Source organism: Phoca vitulina, unplaced genomic scaffold (assembly GCF_004348235.1).
Source record: "Phoca vitulina isolate PV1807 unplaced genomic scaffold, GSC_HSeal_1.0 scaffold38, whole genome shotgun sequence".
Classification (NCBI taxonomy): domain Eukaryota; kingdom Metazoa; phylum Chordata; class Mammalia; order Carnivora; family Phocidae; genus Phoca; species Phoca vitulina.
Window position 1 is genome coordinate 3,089,794 of NW_022589741.1, and position 22,183 is coordinate 3,111,976.

Below are 22,183 nucleotides of genomic sequence, written 5' to 3' on the forward strand. Positions count from 1 at the left end.
GAGAGAGAGAATCCCAAGAAGACTCCCCACTGAGCATGGAGCCGGCCAAGGGGCTTAATCCCACAACCCTGAGATCAGGACCTGAGCCAAAACCAAGAATTGGACATTTAACTGAGTGAGCCACCAGATGCACCCTCCCCCACCCACTCCCAATTAACATGGGTTTTAATAGATGAACTAAAATGGCTGCCAAACTTCCGGGGGTAAAAACTGAAAGTGTTTGCTCTTCTTGTCATTTCCTTAAAACCGTCAGATATATTTAGTAGAGTGAAGACTCTAAGCGGGGGGAAAGCATATCTGTTTGGCGAGTATGATTCACCTTCAGTGACTCTCCCAGGATTAAGTGCAATAACCCCTCATTGTTTTTACCTGTTTTTCCCTGTTAATGAGAGATGAACCTTTGAGATGTCTTATTTGATACTTTATAAGCTCAAGAAATAAAACAAACTGCTCTTCTTCTCAGATTTATCACATCTGCTCAGAAAGTCTTCACCGGCCTCTTTCTGGGATGTATGCCATAGGACCCACTCTCTCTCTAAAAACACAGTGATGCTTCTCAAGTAGCTAAACAAGCCGTAGAGGACAACCCCTCCACAGAGAGAGGAAATGGAAGATTCAGAAAAACACCAGATGTGATTAGTCAATTCACAGGTAAGTCCTCAGTCTTATCATGTCAACACATAAGCTAAATTATTTTTCTTCTTACAAACTTCTCTCATTGTATTTGGTCTGAATTCCCACTATTAATACTATTCGGGGAGCAATAGTTCCAAACGTGTCACAGGAGAACTTTCAATACTATCCCTGATTGTTATTCAAATCCTGTATCACTGTTCATGCAACTATGCGTAGATACGTACCACCTCCCTGCCTGACACGGTTTACATTCTTTGAGGATGAACAGTCATATTTATTAACTGGTTGGTCAGTAAATAAATAGGGAGGGTAGGCTAGTGTACAAGATCACAAATTGGGTTCAAATTTCAGCTCAACTTATTATCCGTATGATCCGATAATGTTTCTAAAACTCTCCATGATTCTGGAAAAGTGAGACCAGTACAATACTTACCTTATAGAATTGACACAGTCATAAATTCCTGGTACAAATTAATCACTAATTAAGTTGTTGCCATTATAATGGTAACTATTCGTATGCTTACTATGAGTAAGACACAGGTTGGACATTACATGTGCATTATATCCAATTCTACAAGTTCTATTATTATCATCAACTTCCAGATAAGAATATTGAGGCAGAGAGGATAAGCTTCTGCCAGTTGACCCAGCTTGCAATAGCTCAGTTGAGATTTGAAACTATATGTTTCTTGTACAAAATATTCTCCTGGTTTGTCTGCTAAATCATTTATCTCCTTTTTAGTGTTTTTTTTAATGAACATTTACTGATCACTTAATATGTGCCAGACATTGTTCTAAGTGCTATATGTACATTTTCTCTTTTAAAATTCTCACACAAACCATATGAGATAGGTCCAATTAGTCTCCGTTAAAAACAAAACAACAAACAAAGCCAAACTGAGGCATAAAGGTCTTTAACATGTCCAAGGTCACAAAAGCGGTAAGTGAGAAAGCCAGGACCTTCGAGCTCTCTTTGTATTCCTTCCACATGGCTGATTGACACCTACTGCTGAGCATATACTATATGCCAGGCTCTGATCTGGGAACATGAGATACAGCTGTGAACAGAACGGATAAGACCCTGACTGTCATGGCGCTTACATCTGAGTGAGAGAAGACAGACTAACAGGTGCATAGATAATAGGTCCCATGATGTTCAGCACTTTGCAGAAAATTTAAGTCAGGTAAAGGTGATTGGAAGGGTTGAGGAGCAACTTAGGGCTTTATATACAGTCACAAATGATGGACCGTGGATTCAATGATATTCAAAAAAGGCTGAAACCGAGCTCTGGGGCTATCAGAGGAACAGCATGTCAGAGCATGCTGGAACAGCATGTAAAGCCCTGAGGAAGGGCTGTGCTTGGCCTGTTTGAAGAGCCACAAGTGGGCCCATGTGGCTGCAGTAAAGTGAGGGGGAAGAGAGTGGGAGGAGTTGACATCAGGGTAAAGGATGGTAAGGGTCCAATGAGCAATGGTAAAATTATTTTATCTGAATGAATGGAAAATCAGCAGAGACTGTTGAGTAACACAGTCATACGATCACTCGGGCTGTGGTATAAGTGACAGAATATAAAAGATCCAAGCAGAGACAGAGACTAGTTAGGAGATTATTGCAGTTTGTTCAAATGAAGGTACGACTTAGTTGTATTAAAGGCGAAATGGTAACAAACACACACCCAAACAAAAACAGCCATATATTCATAGATAGAACAATAGGATATTTTGAAGTTCCCAGGACCTGCCAGTAGATTGAGCCAGGACTGAAATAAGAGAGAAGTCAGGGTCTCATCAACAGGAGGAATAGAATCACCACTTAGTGAGATTGAGAAAACTGCAGGAGGGAAAGCTTTGCAGGGAAATAATGAGGGGTTTATTGGAAACATAAAGTATCAACACAGAGGAGTTTAGTAGAGAGCAAGTATGGGAGTTCTAGGGGAAAGGAGTTTGTACCAGACAAAACACTTCCTTATGCAGCCATTAACAAGTGACCCCAAATCTCAGTAAACACATTTTTTATTTCTCACTCATACTCCATGGCCATCTTGGGGCTGCTGAGGCTCTGCTCCAAGTTGCCTTGATCCTGAGACCCAGGCTGACAGAGCAGATGGGTTAATGCTTTGCCAGTCTCATGGCAGAAGGAAAGACATGATGAATCACACGCTGGCTCATGAAACTTCTCCTTAGAGGTGACCAACATAATTTCCATTCTCATTCCATTGGCCAGAGCAAATCACATGGTCAAGCCTGACATTTTGGAGTGGAGATACATAATTCTCATCTAGAGAAGACGGGAATAATAATTCAATCTACCTCCGGGATAAAAGATATAAATTCGGGCAGTATCTGCATGAAGAAGCCAGTTGAAGATAAGCCTGAGTATCACCGAGAAGGTGATCATAAGACAGCATAGAAATGTGATGCTTGGAGCACTCCAGATTTTAGAGGTCTGGATAAATCAGGAAAAGAGTCTGCAGTGAAATTGTCAATAATGTAGGAGGAGAACAGAGATTGGTGTCCTGGATGCCAAGTGAAATAAATGCTTCAAGAATAAAAGATTGATCAACAGTGTGCTGATCAAATACACTGAAGACTGGGGATTGACTGTTGTATTTAGCAATGTGCCAGTTACCTGTTAGCGTGGAAATAACAGTTTCTCTAGAAGGACAGGGAAGAAAGCCTGGTTCACATGGGTGCCGGATTGAATAAGAGGGTAGGGAATGGAGCAAAGACCACTCTCTCCAGGAGTTTTGCTCTATGTAACACAGCACCATGTCATCGATAAGACGCTTCCCCCCGCCATGGGGGGAAAAGGGATGCAATCAAATCAGCAACCCAGACTAATAGAAGCTTCTAGTTCTTAAAAACAGGACAGATGTCATAAAAACGTCAGCAACCATTCATCTTGTGAACTCTCAGAAGGCAGAAGAAATAACCAGAATAACACTTGGGAAATAACACTTTTTTTCTTAAAAATAAAAAGTGTTATCTATGTGTTCACTTCAGTTCATTCCTATTGACACCAGATGGTGTTATAATAAATCATTCTTTTACTTCCCTGAAAAACTATCTGCTTTCTTCTCTGGTCCTTCTGTGAGGCTTCATTTTTCCTTCTGAAGTAGTATGTGTTGTTATTGTTGGCCAGTCCGATTGTAGATAAAACACTTGACTCTAGGGGACTGAGGCACCTACTCTTTGTCATTGTGCTACAAATATTTGCCTCAGATACTAAGTGCATACATTAAATCCACTCCTCTTTCAAGCCCATTGTTCATTTCTTGTCTCCATGCCTTTCTCTGTAGAATCTGTGACCATATTCTGGACTTCAGTTATCATGGTTTTGAGGACTTTCTCCACAACTGGACAGCTCACACTTCACACCAGGGGGCCAAACTTGGGGACATCAGCACCTGCACATTATTGGATTAAGTACTTAGCAGATAATTTGTTGGCCATCATTTATTTATCAGGAAACCTCCCTCATTTTTATTCTCGTATTTTCTCCTTCTCTCTAAATGATGATGATGACATGAGAAAGTATTTCCTGAATTATTTGGAAAATATTTTTTTTCTGTACATATGATATAAATATTATTGTGAAGGCAACTGACTCTTGATTCCCTGACATATGAAACAATCATAATATTTGTGCACTGGGGTTCAAATTCAAAGGTAAAGTGTAATCTGTCATTGTTGTTCCCAAACATGCAAAGGTTTACCAGAAATCAGAGACAATGCAGCCATATGTGTTTATTATTCATTTCAGAAATGACTCTGTGGATGGACCATAAAACTAAAGTGATCAAAATAAGCAGACTTTGATATTATAGAAACAATTTGATAATTGTTATCAATTTGATAATTTGATAATTAAATCACTTAGTTGGATTAATGATGTCGCCATTTGATCATTTTTCAGCAAGCAGAGATTTTGAAGACTGAAAGAATGAAGTAATTGGACTTTGATAAAATCAGGCATGGTATAAACCATTACCAGGATGTGCCAAACACAAAGTTTTTGTTATTGTCAATATACGGTTGAGTTTTCCATATATTCTATTTAATAGCGATAGAACATCTAAATAATTCAGAATCTGTAAAACCATTTATTATGGCCTTCTTTTTCTAGATATAGAATGTAAGTTTGCGTTTTAGTGCATATACGCCTTAGCTCTTCACAAGTCAGTATTTTATCTCTCTTGAAACTTAAGTATTTTGGCCCAAGAACTGTGGACTGCTGCACGGTAAGTACCAAATAACGCACACTTGAGAGTAAATGGCTTCTCTCTTCCACATTCTCCTATCACTCATTTGAACGAGAACGGATCAGTGGTAAGCCAGTCCTGCTCTCCTTTTCAACACTTAGGCTGACTTCTATGAAAACGTGTAGGCGTTTCAAGGGAGGTTAGACTCAAGCCCTTAGAAAACCAAAGTGGGTTTAAAGTAGCTGCTGTTCGTGTTTAAATGTTTCCTTCCAGGAATAGAAAGCAGGAGCCCAACTCCATGCCCTTCAGAGAAAGAGAGTTATCAACATAAATCCTTGGCTTTGCCAGGACTGGGTTTTAATTCATTATGTAAACATCACAGTTAGATGCTCCTCACAAGAAAATGTATAGAGCAAGAGGAAAAAGTGAGCATCTGGTATGGCACATGAAAGTTTCTGAAATGTGTAGTCTATATGAAATAACTAGCAATGGAGAAGTAAAATATAGTACCTGCAGGGTTAAAGTGTGCACGCATACGTAGGACAGTAAGGGCAGTAATTATGAAATAGCCTTTACTGAAGATTTATTTTTCTGAAGTTGAACATACCTATGCATTTACTTTCTCTCAATTGTTGTAGAACTATATCGATATTGCATAGTCTTAATTTTTCAAGGAACTGGAAATCGAAATGAAAGAAAATCTGCTCTTCTTAGGGTAGATACTGCTTTACACCGAAGTGGACAAATGCTTGGCTTGTAGATCTTTTATGCTTGACCAAAGCCTGTAAGTGAAAAGAAAAGCCTCAAATAACAGAGATATTAGAAATCAGATTTTTGAAAATTTTTTTATCATTGAAGTATAGATGAAATATGGTTTCCTAGTGTTTGGACAGTTCTGTACATTATGCAGTGCTCATGGCCATAGGTGTAGTCACCGTCTGTCACCATGCCCAACATTGTTATAATATCATTAACTATATTGCCTATGCTGTACTTTTCATTCCTGTGACTTACTTACCTTATAACTGGAAGTTTGCACGTTGTAATCCCCTGCACTTATTTTGCCCATCCCCCAACCCCCCTCCGGCAATCACTCTTCTCTGTATTTGTGAGGCTGTTTCTGTTTTTATTATTATTATTATTATTATTATTTAGAGAGAGAGTGGCGTGGAGGGGCAGAGGGACAGAGTCCCCGCTGAGCCCCAGGCAGGGCTCCATCTCAGGGCCCTGAGATCATGACCTGAGCTGTAAGGCAGAGTCCGTCGTTTCACCAACTGAGCCTCCCAGGGGCCCCTGTTTGTTTTGTTTTTAAGATTCCATGTTCAAGGGAAATCATATGTATCATAGGTATTTCACATGTACTCCTCTGTCTGACCCAAGAAATCAGATTTTTATCGAATTCAAAACCATAGCCAAACACACTTCAATGAACTCCAAAGTAGAGTGGCCGCCGAGCGACTTCCGGTGCAAGATGGCGCCGCCGGAAGAGCCCGCTCCCACCGGGTCCACACCGGGTCCACACCGAACCGGGGAGCCGCTGCTCCCCAAGGGGGACCGAGGCCCGGGGAGCAGCGCCCGCACACACGCCGCGGGGACCGCGGGGAGAGTGGGGAGAGAGGGGGCGCTGACCCCGGGAAGCCCCCCGTGGGCTAGAGCGCAGGGCCGTCGTCTGCCCTGGGGGCGCGGAAGGAAGCCGGTGTGAAGGAGCCACCGGATCAGAGAGGCCTCAGCCCCGGAGCCCTGCCAAGCGGCGGGGGAGCTGCTGGAGCCGGGCCAGCGCCGGGCTGGCGAGCGCCACTGTTGACACTGGCCTCCGCCTGGCGAGCGCATGGTGCTGACGGGAACAGGGCCCCGCGCGCCCCGGCCGGCCGGCCGGGCCTCCCCCGCGCTGCGCAGCCTGGGACGCCCCGGGTCAGCGTCCGTGCGCTCCCGCCCGGCGCCGGGCTCACACAGGCCCGCGCCACGTCCGCCCGGACGGCCGTCGTTCCCCGCGCAGAGCGTTCTGGGGGCTCCGGGCCCGTGTGTGCTTCCGCCGGCTGCTTACTCGCTGGCACGTGTCTGCAGAGGGAACGTCAAGGACTTCCAAGAGCGAGAGAACCGTGACGGGAAGTCCGAGCAGATTTCCGGCTTCGCGCGTCAGAAGTCGGAGCAGACTTGCTAGAGGCGCTCGGTGGCTGAGCGGGAGCCGCGGACAGGCCCGCCCTGAGGTTCCCAGCGACCTCCCCGCCGGGCCCGACGAGGGACTCGGCGCAGCGCGGCCCTACACCGCACGGTAAGGTGTTTTCAAGATCCTTTTATCTTTCCATTTTATCTCTTGCTTTGAGCAAGGGTTTCAGCGTCTCTAGCCCCACTTTTTTAATAATGAACCGCACCTCACAGTGTTGCTGTGAGGATGGACCGAGAGAAGTGCGCGGAGAGCGCCTCACATGACGTCTGTCGTGAGGGCGCCCCCCGGAGGGCGAGTCCTAGGGACGCTCCCGAATGTCTTAGCGCGAGGCGGGGAGAAACGCTCGCGAGCGCCCCGCCGGCCGCCCTGGAGCGCCCCGACCTGTGACCCTGACTGCGGGCCGCGTGCCGCGCAGCACCGCCCGGACGAGGGGCTGCTCCGCGGAAGAGCCGCCACTGCCCGGGCGCGGGAACACGGGGTGGGCCCGCTGTGCGGCTGAAGGAAAGGGGATCCCATTCCGCCGGAAGTCCCGGGGTACGCGTGGGTAAGACGCACACGGGGAGATCGTCGTTCCGTGGGCGCGGCTTCAGCGTGTGTGACCGACCCTGCTCTCCAGACACTCCAGAGCGTGAAAGACGGAGTCCACGAGTCGAAGGTTCTTCAGAACCGCACTGAAAATGTGCTTCCAGAACCGTGGCAGAGTTAGTGTCCCCTCAGCCTTGTGACGCCACGTTATCAGACTTTAAAAAGAGCAAACAGACAAATTCAGAATATAAATTGATGTTTTTTAACTACATATGATAAGTTAAAGGTATATGAAGAAATTATTCTAAGCCTAGAAATTTCTAATAATCATCTGCAAACCTGCATTTGTGTATTACTAAATTTGAAGTGATAGATAAACTGCTAGCATTACTGTAACTATGATGATCTTTAGGAAAGCATTGAAACTCAGGCTGACACTTCACAGTGCAGAGCATTTTCTCAGACTGAAAATGCACTCGTAAACGCAGATTCAGAAGTTCTGGGTTGCTATCTGTTCTGTACTTATTTTTTATATTTACAACTAGATGAGTCCAAAAGTAAGGAGGAATAGTAAGTAAATGCAGTTTTCCTATAGAAATGCCTTGGCGGGGCGCCTCGGTGGTTCAGTTGGTTAAGCATCTGACTCTTGGTTTCCGCTCAGGGATCTCAGGGTTTTGGGATCCAGCCTCTTGTGGGGCTCGCTGCTTGCCCGGAGTTTGCTTCATTAATTTTCTCCCTTTGCCCCTCCCCCCAGCTTCGTGCACATGCACATTCTCTTTTTCTTTCAAATAAATAAGTGAATCTTAAAAAAAAAGAAAAGAAACGCCTTGGCTATTACATGGTCCTTTATACTAAAAGCTTTGGAAATAGTATTTTAGCTTTTTATGTTTCTAACATTAATTGCTACTTCTATGCACTGTAACACTCTTAACTAGGTTTGTGATTTGTTTTTAAAGACAAATTTATTTTGAAATGAGATTTGAAAGTTACATACTATGAAAACCAATATGACTTTCTGCCAACTTTTTAAAGATTGAGTCCTGGAAAATCTCATTTTTGATAGGTAAATTGTAACAGTGTAGAGGGGGAAAACAGCTGATTTTTCCCCAAAATGTAATGCTTTCTATTGGCTTTGTTTCTTTTTTAACTAGAAAAAAGATAGAATGAGTCCCACACCCACTGATGATCTGGAAAATTCTTTGGTTAAGGATTTTTACAGTGTTGAGTTAAATAGTAATGACAGATTTGGACCATGTATAAAACACAGCTCAGGGCTAAAAACTGTAATCACAGGGATGCTAGAAATGAAAGATGCTAGAAATAACAAGATAGTCTATAAGGTCCATTGTACCATCTAATCAAAGTTTGCATTACAATAAAATAATTGTGCTCCTGTTTTTAAATCAAATATAAGGAGCAACACAGGGCCCTATTTTTGCTAATTAAGAAATTGCATTTTATTTGCAAATTTAAAATCATGAACGTAATATCTGTTTACCTAGCTTGGTTGAGTGTAAGTTTCTAAACTCTTTACCCTACCTTTGTGTAAGACTCAGAATAAAATTGAGCATTGACTTGCCCCCAAATCCTTTGTTGAATGAGCAGGTGGGGATGTGGTATGGGTGTGAAAAAATAGACTATCCAGAGGCATGTTCCAAACCACAAACTCTGGCAAAAGGAAATGACAGAGCTTTGATTTTAAAAAGGCATGTAGCTAAAAGTTGTTTGTAAATCATTTTATTTTTTGCAAGTCAATTTCATATATACTTCAGAGTCTGATATTTTAAAGGCACCTCCTTTCTACTCCTGTAAATAATCACACTAAACCATAATCCTGCTTTTATTTCCTGGGATGGTGGTGGTGGTGGTGGTAATTGTTTAGATCTTGACTTTCTCCGAATGCACTTCACCTCACAGCTACAAGGTCCACTTCTGTGCTGAATGCCAAGCAGTGTTAGAACCCCAACCTTATCCCCTATACTTAACTCCAGACTCACATAACCAGACAATTTTGAAGACATTTACCTGAAATTCTCACAGTAAATTAAAATGCACAGAAATGAATTTACTATCTTTCTCCCACCTATAAAACTTACATGATTAAAGGTCACAAGTACCCATCAGACAACCTCGAATAAATCACCCCCTTTCTTTCCTAAGAAAGGAAATCTACTCAACTGATTCATCTTCTCCAACTCTGCAAGTAGTTTATTCCCCTCTGTAGTCACAGCGCCCCTGGCCGGTCAGGGCTGGGCACACTACCCAGGCCTGACGAAACCACTGCCTGCCCCCCCACCCTGACTGTAAGTGTGTATGCGTGTGGGGGTGGGGGATAAGGGTGGAGGGTAGAAGGCTGGAAGTCAGAAACACCCTTGGGGTTTTCCTGGAAGGTTTGGGAAACAGAACTTTACTCTTCTAAAATAGCCGTGTAATCCTGGATTGTGTAACTGCCCATCAAAGGAAGTGGCGCAATGAGAAAGATAACGAGGGTACGGCATCATAACGACACATGTCAGCCCCCGAAATCTTGATGTGCCTGGAGCTAGATGTACCCTGGAATTTGCAGTCGATTCCACAAGCCCTTCTATAACTTAAACTATTCTAAGTTGTTTTGTCACTTGAAGTGAAGGAGGACCAGTCCATACATACTCCATATACACGACTGTTTCTTTGCTTTCTCTCCTTCACTTTCCCCGGAACATGGACTTCAGCTGACCAGTGGCTGGGTCTTATTCATCTTAATGTTTACAGTACTTAGTGCTGTCCTGTTGAAGCTGCTCAAGTGTTGCTGATTGAAAGAGTGAATGAGGGGCACCTGGGTGGCTCAGTCGATTAAGCGTCTGCCTTCGGCTCAGGTGGTGATCCCAGCGTTCTGGGATCAAGTCCCGAATCCCGCTCCCTGCTCAGCGAATGAACAAATTTTTAAAAAGAAGTAAGTTCAGAAAGAGAGAGAGAGAAATGAAATGAAACATGACCATTTCCTCATGGTCAGTTAATGCCAGAGAATAATTTTATTCTTGAATTTCATGCTATGTTTTACGAACGTATGAAAATGACAGTTTCACCTCTGAATAATAAAGGTATGAGTTTGGCCTGAGAAAAACTAGCGCATGACAACATGATGTTACATCCCATTAAACAGGATTCTGATCGGACACCTCATTTTGAATCCGACTCAGTAAAAGTCATATAAAACTGGTATGAAGATCTTAGGAAATAGACCAATGTGGTCCTGTTAGGACCGCAAATAAATTATGAAAGACAGGGCTGTTTGTTATTTCTGGGTTGTTGCTATAGATACAGTTCTAGTTGTGAAACTTCGGGGGCTCTGGAGACTGGGGATACAAACTGTCTTATGAAGTTCCCATCTATCACTGTTCCTTACCCTTCAGTCAGTCACCTTACCCATGTATAAAAGGATAGAACTGTTCCAAGACTCTTGTAGACTCCATGTTCTATCATCTCTTTTCCTCCTATTCTAAAACTGTCTTATTCCACCTTTCCTGAGTATTAACATTATTCCTAAATCCTAAACTTCTCTCATTGGAAGGACAAACTCTAAACCTGTGTTTGTCTAGACATCCCAAATTGTAATGTGCCAATCATTTTTGTAGAGTAGATAGTATAGTCTTTTTGGTTCTTATTTAAGAAATCCTTTGTCTTTCCTAGTAATATAAATGTTTGGATTTTCTTTTTAAAACATTAAGGGTATACTTTGACACATTTAGGTTTTATCATATAATTTTTCATCCAAACCCGACATCTTTGTTAGTGAAAGGAGGTAATAATTACACTAGGATTGCAGGTGTAAGCTGGGACTGATCTGAGCAAAGTGAACCATATGGTCATCCTTTATTAATTCATCTCAACTTAATATTTGTGAACAGTATGAGAAAGGGATCAAAATAATATTTTCCAATATAGGCAGTTCTCCCAACATGATTTATTGAATATTATTTTTTCAGTGATCTCAGTGATACTAAAGGTCCATACATGTATGGACTTTTTCTTATGCTTCATTCTTTTGTCTATTCATATTCTTAATTATTATACCTTTATAAGGAGTCTATATATAGTAGGAGAACCTCTTGACTTTATTATTTTTTTCAAAAAAATTTTTTTGGCTAATCTTCACTCTTCTCCTTCCCATGTGAAGTTTGTATCTGGCTGGTCAGATTTCATGTACAAATAAAAAATTTCTATTGGGATTTGTTTGAAAATGCATAAATGTGTAAAAATTATGAGAAGAATTAAAACACACAAACTTTTTCTATCCATGAATATGATTTATCTCTCTAATTAGGTCTTATTGGATGATTTCCGATATTTTTATACATTTCTCCGTAATGATAATGCACATCTTTTGCTACACTTAGAACTAGGCACTCAAATAATTTTGTTGATTTTTTTGTCACTTCTCTTACTAAGTTGTATGCCATATAAATTAATTTTCTAAATGTTGTTGGTTTCTAATACTTAGGGATAAAATTGGATTTGGCAAATTAGACTTATACAGAACACTTGCTGAATTCTTATAAACACTTTGTCTTAGGTGAGTTGTGAGTACTCTTTATATAGTCTGTGTATAGGTCCCTTATCAGATATATGTTTCACAAATATTTTATCCCAGTCTGTGGCTTGTCTTTGTTTTTTTAAGAGTATTTTTCAAAAAGCCGAGTTTTTATTTTTGATGAAATTGAAAAATTTTTCTTTTCTTTTATGAGTAATGCTTTTTCTGTTTAAGAAATCTTTGCCTAACTCAAAGTTTTACTTTTTTTTTTCCCCCTAGAAGCATATATAGTTATAGTTTGGCTCTTACATTTAAGTCTATGATCCATTGTGAGTTAATTTTTTTACTAAAGTCATATCATTGAATACATATCATTGTTCACATACTAGCTCTTTTGTTTATTAACTATATGGCTTTGGGAAAATGACGGTAACAAAGCCCAACCTCAAGTGGTTGTTAACAATGATAAAATGAGATAATGCTTTGAAACTCAGGCCATTATTATGCACACAGTAAGTACTCACTGACCAGTTGCTACATGGTTACTTGTATATGAGTTTGCAGAACATAATACATATTCGAAACATATGTCAGTGCATCTTATATGAACCTTAATACATGTAGTTAATCACTTCCATGATTTATATATTCTGTAACTTTGTACTATTTCTCAATAAAACATAGTTTTAAAAACATCGCTACACCAACACGTTTTAATGACATATTGTGTAAAAATCAGTTTCATTAAAATGTTATTTTGCTAGCCCCAGTGATACAGTATCAAGTTAATGTGAAAAATGATGTTTGGTGGAAAAGCAAGTCTAAAAAGAAATGCATTTTTAGAAGCTCTGAACTATATTATACTTATGTCACAAAAGCTGTTAAAAAGACAACATGTACATCCATGGTAACAGAAAGCCTTTAAGACTTGGGTATCAGAAAACGCTAGGCAGTTAAAAATAAATCATAATAGTGTAGTAATTACAGGTTCATATTTGTGCTTCTATGACAGACACTTGAACTATTTGGAATCCATGAGGGAGATAACAAAGGAATTGAAAAATTTAAAACACACAATACTTAAATGAACATTTTACTCTACTTGTTGAATATTTATTATAAAAAGTGAAAACCCAAAAAGAAATGAAGGACAAAGTATTCATCACAAATTCTACTGTTAGCCTAGAAGGTGATCAGCATTTCCCTGGGTTGGTTCTGTTGGAACGAATTAGCACTTCTGCATTGCCATCTGGCCCCAAGCAGAAAGCACCCGTTAGTGCCTTTCCTAGTAATCTCTGAATACTACTTATTATGTTCACATTGATTGAGGTAAATTTTGAGCACTAAGCTCTGACAAAGAGTTATCATCCTAAACATCGGAGAGTGTCTTTGTGAACAAGGATGTCACTGACAGCATAATTGCCAAAGGCTGTTTCTGAGTATCCCATTAAGGGCATTCCAAGGGCCTACACTAATTCCCCTGTGTGGGTAAAAGTCCTATTATATCTGTTTCCTCTACATCTCCTACAATTTACTTCATTCTGAAAATGCATAATTCTCATTATGGCCAAGATTCAGGAGCAGGTGGTAGTAGAGGACTGAATTTAAACATATGATGCACATAATGCTTGTTTCAAGTCTGTGTTCTGACGTGTAAACTTAGGCAGGCTATTTAAATCCTGTCTCAGTATTTTTAAGGGCAGGATCAGAATAGTTCTGACCTCATCACATTATTCCAAAGGTGAAGTGAGATCAAGTATATAAGGTGGCCTAGACAGCACTGGTGCTCAAGAAAATAATTTGCCCAACACACTCAGGGAACAGACTACGCATCTTCTATAATCTGTCAGTGATATCTGACCTCCTTGTCCTTACCTTCTGTGCTTCCAACTTTTTTTTTAAGATTTTATTTATTTGAGAGAGAGAGAGAGGGAGAGAGAGGGCACAAGCAGGGGGAGGGGCAGAGGGAGAAGCAGACTCCCCCTGAGCAGGGAGCCTGATGCGAGACTCGATCCCAGGACCCTGAGATCATGACCTGAGCTGAAGACAGATGCTTCACCCACTGAGCCACGCAGGTACCCCTGTGCTTCAAACTTCTGACTAAGGAAATATCCTCATGCATGTTGAGGTTCAAGGTTCTGTATTTGTAGAGATTATCATAATATACCAAGTCTCCATTTGTTTTTGTTTTTTTAATATGACGCCATGGTGAAATTTCTCTAAACACAATAACCTAATTGATTGAAAAGTGTTCTGAAATTTATCTTGGAATAGCAGAAGAGACCTGGATGTATTCATTTTAAAACTGAACTTGGAGAAGGTGTTTATCATTTTGTAGAGACAAATGGATAAAGGGGAATATTGAGCTTTTGTTGACAACTCATCCTTTTGAAATATTGACACAATTACTTCCAAACCACCCTCACATCCCCCTGACAAAAATGTACATTCTTCTGTACTTCTGCACATTAAGGACTGGCCCTGAGCAATTTAAAAAAGCTTTCATAGGAATTCAAGAGTGAACTATAGCTTGAAATGATAGAAAGCCTCTTGTTCTTCCAACTCCCTAAATTTGTAAAGAAAAGCACCCCAAACTAGCAACATAGACACAAATTAAGAGAGATTTCTGTTACTAGAACAAAGAGTGATATTCATTTTCTCTTTGGATTGTGCTTATAATATTTGTAAGCAGTATATTTTGCCTCTCTCCCTCCATACAGTTGTCCAAGAGAAAGGTTTTCTTTCAACAAAAACTGCTTTTACTAAATATATCATCTATGTGCCTATAGCAAATTAATACAAATTTCATAGAGTATGATGAGATGCAATCATCAACAATATATTCAAATATATGAATGAGATGTTTTTGAAGGACATGAGGCAAAAGGAAAGCTTTGAGTGAGGTTAATATATTTCCCATTTTCCTTGATTCCCTGTTAAATCTTAAATGTTGGCAGCAGACTACTTAAAAGAATAGAAGGTTGTAAGGTCTCTATACACGTTAAAAAATAAGAATTATGTATGAAGCAACTCAACTCTCAGCTCAGAGAAAATTATTTATATCTATATTCATAATCATTACTTGTTTCTAACCACAGAGGTTGAGATGATCTATCCTCTTTGATCAAGGTCAGCCCCTTCACCTATGCTTTTGATGTCATCTGTCCTCTTCCAGAATGTTTTTCCAGTAAACGAAAACCATCTTCTCTCTTTCACTGTTAACGTTTCCCTCTGTGTTGACTTCTTTCTCCAAGACCATGGACATAGCCAATTCTGTGTCATTCTTAAAAATTATTCTCATGGTTAAAGTTCCAGTTGTGTCCTTTCTCTCCTTACCACCTGACAAAACTTCTTTAAAAAAAGGATTTAGAATCATCTTCTCAAGTTCCTCATTTCCCTTTTATATCTCAGTGCAAAGTAGTCAGATTCTGGACCATACCACCATCTCTTGACCTGCTTCCAAAGGGGTGATCGGTGGTCCCAGTGTAGCCACACCCAGTATGTTGGCCGTGGGAAGATCTCATGTCACTGCTCTGTCTGCTGCATCCAGTATGGTCACCATCCCAAATATCTCGGCATCTTAATCATGTGTGATGATGACTCACATGTCTATAATCTCAGTGAACTTTTGAGCTCTGAAGACATTTCATAATGTGGACACATTCACAATCATCCTAAAATCAACATTTTCAATTCTGAACTCATCATCTTTCCTCTTAAACCTGCCCTTCCTCCTGTATGCCACAGCTCAGTGAAGAAATCACCACCACGCATCTCGCAAACATCAAGTCAGAAAGCTAATAGAAATCCCCGGTCTCTTATGACATTCTTCAACTAAGTAAGGACCAAATTCTTCTCATTTGATTCTGTACAATTTTCTGAATCCTACCACCATTTCTTCCCTTTTTGTTTCTATTCAGGTCTTCATCAGTATTTTTAATTCTAACTGTGTTTCTCCCGGGTGACCTTACATGCATTCTTTACTCTGCTGTTAGCACATCTACATAAACTGTCCCAGGCAAAAATCTTTCACTGGGTCTGGAGGAGGCTGATGTTCCTTGGAAACATTCCCAAGGACCTCCAGGGTAAGTAGTGTGTGTAGTTATACCTCACTTACAAATATTATCTCATTTCTAGTATAGATTTGTCTTCAAACCCCATGAGTTGTTTAAAAAGTGTGTTTTGTAATTTCTAGATATTTAACTTTTTTTTTCTTTTTTAGTTCTGTATGTGAATTTTAACTTCATTACATTTTATTCAGAAAATGGAGCAGGCATGATTTCAATCCTATGAAATTTTTGAGGCTAATTTAAAGACCTGAATGTGGACCGTTTTTCAACATAGGTTAGTCTAAAAAGAAGATGTATCTTCCAGTTACTAGGTTTACTAGGACTCGGTGCGTCCAGAGCATAGGGGACTCAACAGTTGTTTAAATTTTCTCTATCCTGGGGTGCCTGGGTGGCTCAGTTGGTTTAGTGTCTGCCTTCGACTCAGGTCATGATCCCAGGCATTGGGCTCCCTGCTCAGCAGGGAGACTGCTTCTCCCTCTCCTGTTCCCTCTGCTTGTGCTCTCTCTCTGTCAAATAAATAAATAAAATCTTTTAAATAAATAAATAAATTTTCTCTATCCTGATTAACGAATTGTGCAATTTGCCTGTCAGTTTCAGGTAGTTTTTTTGTGAAAATCCTTCTCCATAACAATGGTTTTGTCAGGTTTTCCTAGTGGCTCTGCCAAATTTTATTTTATATATTTGTAATATTATTATATTAATATATTTGTATATTTGTAATACATGTGTATATATTAATATAATTGTAATTAGAATATAGTTGAGAATTTTTTTAAGATTTTATTTATTTATTTGAGAGAGAGAGAGAGAGAGCATGAGAGGGGGGAGGGTCAGAGGGAGAAGCAGACTCCCCACCGAGCAGGGAGCCTGATGTGGGACTTGATCCTAGGACCCTGGGATCATGACCTGACCAAAGGCAGTCCCTTAACCTACTGAGCCACCCAGGTGCCTTAGAATTTTTATATACATCTGTTCAGTTTAGCTTTTTACCGTTTTATGGAGCCCTGCTTTATTTCTGTGCTGCTCTTTGCTGCACTGCCCATTTTGTCTGATAGGAATGCATTCCTGCCATCTTCCTGCAAGTTGCTTTTCCCTGGTGTATTGTTCAATCCTTGACTTTCATTCTCTCTCTTTCTTTATGTCTTCATTATTTAACAGTAAACACCAGACAGCTGCATTGTCTAAACATATGTAGGGTGGCAGTCTGTCTTTTGTTTTGAGACTTTAGTCTATCTACATTAATTGCGCCTACTGATATATTTGGATTTATTCGTATCTTATTATTATGTATTTGCTCTTTGTCCTTTTTCAATTTCGTTCTCCTTTTTTTGTCTTGCCTTCTTTGGCAAGGACTCAGCTTGTAGTTTTATTTCCTTCTATTTTTCCCTCGACTTGTTGAGAAGTTTTGTAGTCTTTGGCTCTTGTTATTGATACGTAGTTTACAGGCATTGACTAGCTCAGGTCTTCCATGTACAATTTGATCATTTTGAAAATGCACCTGTATAATCTATATACCGTCATTGTAAAGTGCACTTCCATCACCACCAGAAGATCCCTCGTGCCCCTTCTCAGCTAGTCCCCGCTTCACCCCAGGATACAACCACACACCTGATTTCTGTCATAGCATAGATTAGTTTCATATGTTATAGAACTTTGTATAAATTAAATCATATGGTGTACTCTTTTTTGCATTGGGCTTTTCTTTCACTCAACATAATGTTTGTGGAATCCATCCATTTCATGTCTATCAGTTTTTTGTTACTTTAAGTTGATGAGAAGTATTCCACTGTATGAATGTACTGTAATTTTGCAGTTTTTATTTTGTTTTATTAAAATACATTCTCTGATTCATGGCTTCCTGAGCTACTTCTAGTTTCTGGCTTTTGTGACTAAAATCACTATGAATATTTGTATTCAAGGCTACTTGGATGGTGAGGGGTAGAGGCTCCCATTTCTTTTGGAAAAATAACTAGTAGGGGAATTACTGAGTCAGAAGGTAGATGCACGTTTAACTTTTTAAGAAACTGACAGTAGTTTTCCAAAGTTTTCAACTATGCTCATCCTTTTCCCTACTTAGTATGATTTGTGGTTTAGTATGTAATTTTTCTTTTTATCAGCATTTTTACTGTTCCACACAAAGTTTGCTTGAACTTATCCACACATTTACCAATACATCTGTTCAGTATTCATGCTGACATGAATCACACATCTTTCCTGCAGGATCATTTCGTTTCTTCTTCAGTCCCTGCCTTAGCATGTTATTCTGTGAGTGTGGCTGGCAGTACCATCTCTCAAGTTTATCTTTATACTATCATTATTTTACCCTCATTCTTGAAAGGTAGCTTCTCTCAGGATTCAGTTCTTGATTGTTTGTGATTTTCTCTCAGAATTTGGAAGCTACTTTGGTCCTCTGGCTTCCACTGCTGCCGCTAAAGAGCAGCCATCAAAGTAATGATGGTGGTTTTGGAGGTGATTTGCATTTGCTCTCTGGCTACTTTTAAGATATCCCCTTTTTCTTCCTGCTGTTAAGTGACAGTGTCACAGGATTTTGGATTATTGTTTCACTTCTTCAAGTGTTGGCTTTTCCCCATTCTTATTCATTCTGGGACTCTGAAAAGACTTACGTTACAACTTCCCACTTTCTGTTCCCTAGCGTTTAAACATTCTGTCGTATCTTCATGTCTCTGCATTCTGGGTAATTTTTAAAACATATTTTCCTGTCTTCAAATTCTCTATCAAATGCTGATATTTAATATATTCACTAAGTTTTAAAATTCAATTAGTTATATAATATATTGCACACATAGATATATTATACAGATAATATTTCTAGGAGTCTTATTTTGTTATATATAACTCAATTATTTGTAGTTTTTTGGTCCTGGCTTTTATTTTTATTATGCCTTTCATTTCCTTAAATGCATTTAACGTATTATTTGCTTGATAATTCCAATATCTGAAATCTACATGCAGCTCATTGCATTTTCTGATAATTTGTTGAGTCTCATTCCAGGGATGTTGTTTCAATCTGTACAATGTAACATTTTATTGTAAGCAGCATATTTCTCATTGGAATTACATGTATGGGACATTTTGGGGCTTTGGTTGATGTTATCATTTGATTTGAGGAACTGTTATCTGGGGGCCATTTTAAATTATCGGCTTGATATTTTTCAGACCAAACAGACATAAACCAGGAGTTGACTGGCTTGTAAAAAATTTTCAGGATAGATTATTTTCTTCCACCCACCCAATATCAACCTCAGGTCACGTCTGTTTACTATTCCCCTTGAGCAGGAATTTATTTAGTATTTATTTATTTCACTTTTACACTGACACTGACCCCTTGAGGTCCCAACTTTCTCTAAGGGTCTTTTCTAAGACTTTCCATCTTTAGCAGAGAGTAAGCTTTACCTCCTATTCCCTGAAGCTCAGGGTTTCCACCGTGTAACAGAGAACCCTCACTGGAAAAGTTGGCTTTGATATACACCAACGTTATTTTTGCTTTTACTTTATGAGTTCCACAAAATTCTTCCTCTTCATGTCGGCTCAAAAATTCATCTAAAAAGATGTTTTTAATATCGAACAGTTTTGTTGTTTCATTGGAGTGGTGGTAGCTAGTCTGCCATATTGCTAGAGATGAAAGATGTTTGTTTCCCTTACAAGCTAACTTTTTTTTATATTTCAAGACTCAGTTCAGACATCATGCCTCCTTCCAGAAATCTTTCCTCTCAGTCCAGATTAAGAATAGATGTGCTCTAAAAGTACCTTAAAGATTGCCCTTTTATATTTAAGTTATCTCTTTATGTAATCTCTGCCACCATTAGACTGTTGACCCTCTGGAGAAGGAACCATAACATAAGTTTGTACCTTCAAGAGCATGACAGATTATGGTAGGGGCTCATTAATGTTGTTAAATTAACTACTTGACTAGCCCTCTTGCACACAGATCTACAAAGTTCTGGCTCTTTTCTGGCTCCCTGGTTTCCCTTTGAAGCTTGTAAGAACCTCTTCTTGCATGGCTGTTTAATTCGCATTCTAGTGACTTTAGCTTCCCCACCCTGTGGGTTTTCATCTTACAGAGTTGCCAGTGTATGTGTGTGTGTGTGTGTGTACGTGTATGTATGTGGTGAGGATACTTAAGATCTACTCTCATAGCAAATTTCAAATATGTACCAAATTTCTAGTGTCCCATATTAAACATTAGATCCCAGAATGTATTTGTCTTATAACTGAAAGTTTGTCCCCTTTGACCAACACCTCCCCATTTCTCCCCCATCTCTGCAGTCCCTGAAGACCACTATTCTACCAGTTTGACTTTTTTTTTTTAAAGATTTTATTTATTTGACACAGAGAGAGATAGTGAGAGAGGGAAGACAAGCAGGGGGGAGTGGGAGGGGGAGAAGCAGGCCTCCCGCCGAGCAGGGAGCCCGATGCGGGGCTCGATCCCAGGACCCTGGGATCATGACCTGAGCTGAAGGCAGACGCTTAATGACTGAGCCACCCAGGTGCCCCCCAGTTTGACTTTTTAATATTCCACATACAAGTGAGATCATACAGTATCTGCCCTTCTCTGTCTGGCTGATTTTGCTTAGCATAATGTCCTCTACTTCATCCATGTTGTCACAATTGGAAGAATTTCCCTCTTTTTTATGTTTGAATAATATTCCATACACCATATTTTCTTCATCTTTTCATCTGTGGACAGAGACTTAGGTTGTTTCCATATATTGACTATTGGGAATAATGCTATAGCAAACATGGGAGTGCAGATATCTCTTCAAGATACTGATTTTATTTCCTTTGGATTTATACCCAGAAATGAGATTGTTGGATCATATGATAGTTCTGTTTTTAATTTTTCAAGGAAACCGTTTACTGTTTTCCATAGTGGCCATGCCAGTTTATGCTCCTGCCAACACCAAATGAGAGAAAATATTTGCAAACCATATGTTTGATAAGAGGTTAATATCCAAAATATGTAAGGAACTCATATAACTCAATAGCAATCAATCAATCAATAAACCAATTTTTAAAAAACAGGTAAGGAACCTGAATAAGCAGCTTGCCAAAGAAGATAAATAAATGGCCAACAGATATATGAAAAAGTGCTCAACATCACTAATTATCAGGGAGACATAGATTAAAACCACAATGAGATGTCACCATCTGTTAGGTTGACTGTCATCAAAATGATAAGAGATGGCAAGTGTCAGGGAGGATGTGGAGAAAAGGGACCTTACGCTCTGGTGTTGGAATGTAAATCAGTGCCTTAGCTTTTCATCTGAAATATTTGTTTGTGGTTATTTTGACTTGTAATTATAGCAGCCTATGTTGGAAACATTGGACAGGACTTTCATACTTAATCTAGGCTTAACCCTGGTCTTGATTCCAGTCTTATTTTCAGTCAAGGTCCTGATTGCCATTCATTACTTCCTATTCTCTTTATTCTCTCAAAGTCTCAAACCTAATTCGGAAGCAACACATGTGGCGCTAACCCATCAGTGTTTAGGAACTCACACTTTCTGGAAACATCTGCCAGTTTGCCAGTCATACGGTTTGGGCTAGGATTAGAATACATAAAATAAGAAAAGCACATATTAGAATCCCTGGCATATAACACATGCACAACACAAAATAAGGGCATTGTTCTTATTATTGTTTTTTTATGGATATATTAAATTTGAAAAGGATCATTAGTGTACCTATTACTACATTATTAGGGAACCTTCAGGACTGGAGCTTTAGGGGAGATTTTTATCCCCTTAGGAAACTGCATATTTGATATTATCTTGTTGAAATGAATTAATCTTAAAAAACTTCTTGTCAGGAACCAAGTCAAACAGCGATATAATGTGGGAAAAAACCTGCTTTCATGCCCCTGACTGCTTTCTTCCCTTTCACCAAACACTGAAGCACATCTCCCCTTCTGAACTGAACATAAATGAGGCATTTACTTAAACTACAGAGATACGGAGTTTTGATATTACCCCACACCTGAGAGGTTTTTTTTGGAATGAAAGAACCACAGTTAAGGACAGTCCCTAAGCCAGTGAAATAAACCCATATTGTC

General features: G+C 39.7%; 1 protein-coding gene across 1 annotated transcript in view; it reads left to right on the forward strand.

The window, feature by feature from the left end:
* Positions 1-7,054: 7,054 nt before the first annotated feature.
* The window catches only part of GRIA4 (glutamate ionotropic receptor AMPA type subunit 4), a 578,537-nt gene continuing 563,408 nt past the window's right edge, over positions 7,055-22,183 (forward strand). The window contains exon 1 of the mRNA XM_032427877.1: positions 7,055-7,110. The gene's annotated coding sequence lies outside the window, so the exon portion shown is untranslated. The remainder of the gene's footprint in view (positions 7,111-22,183) is intronic.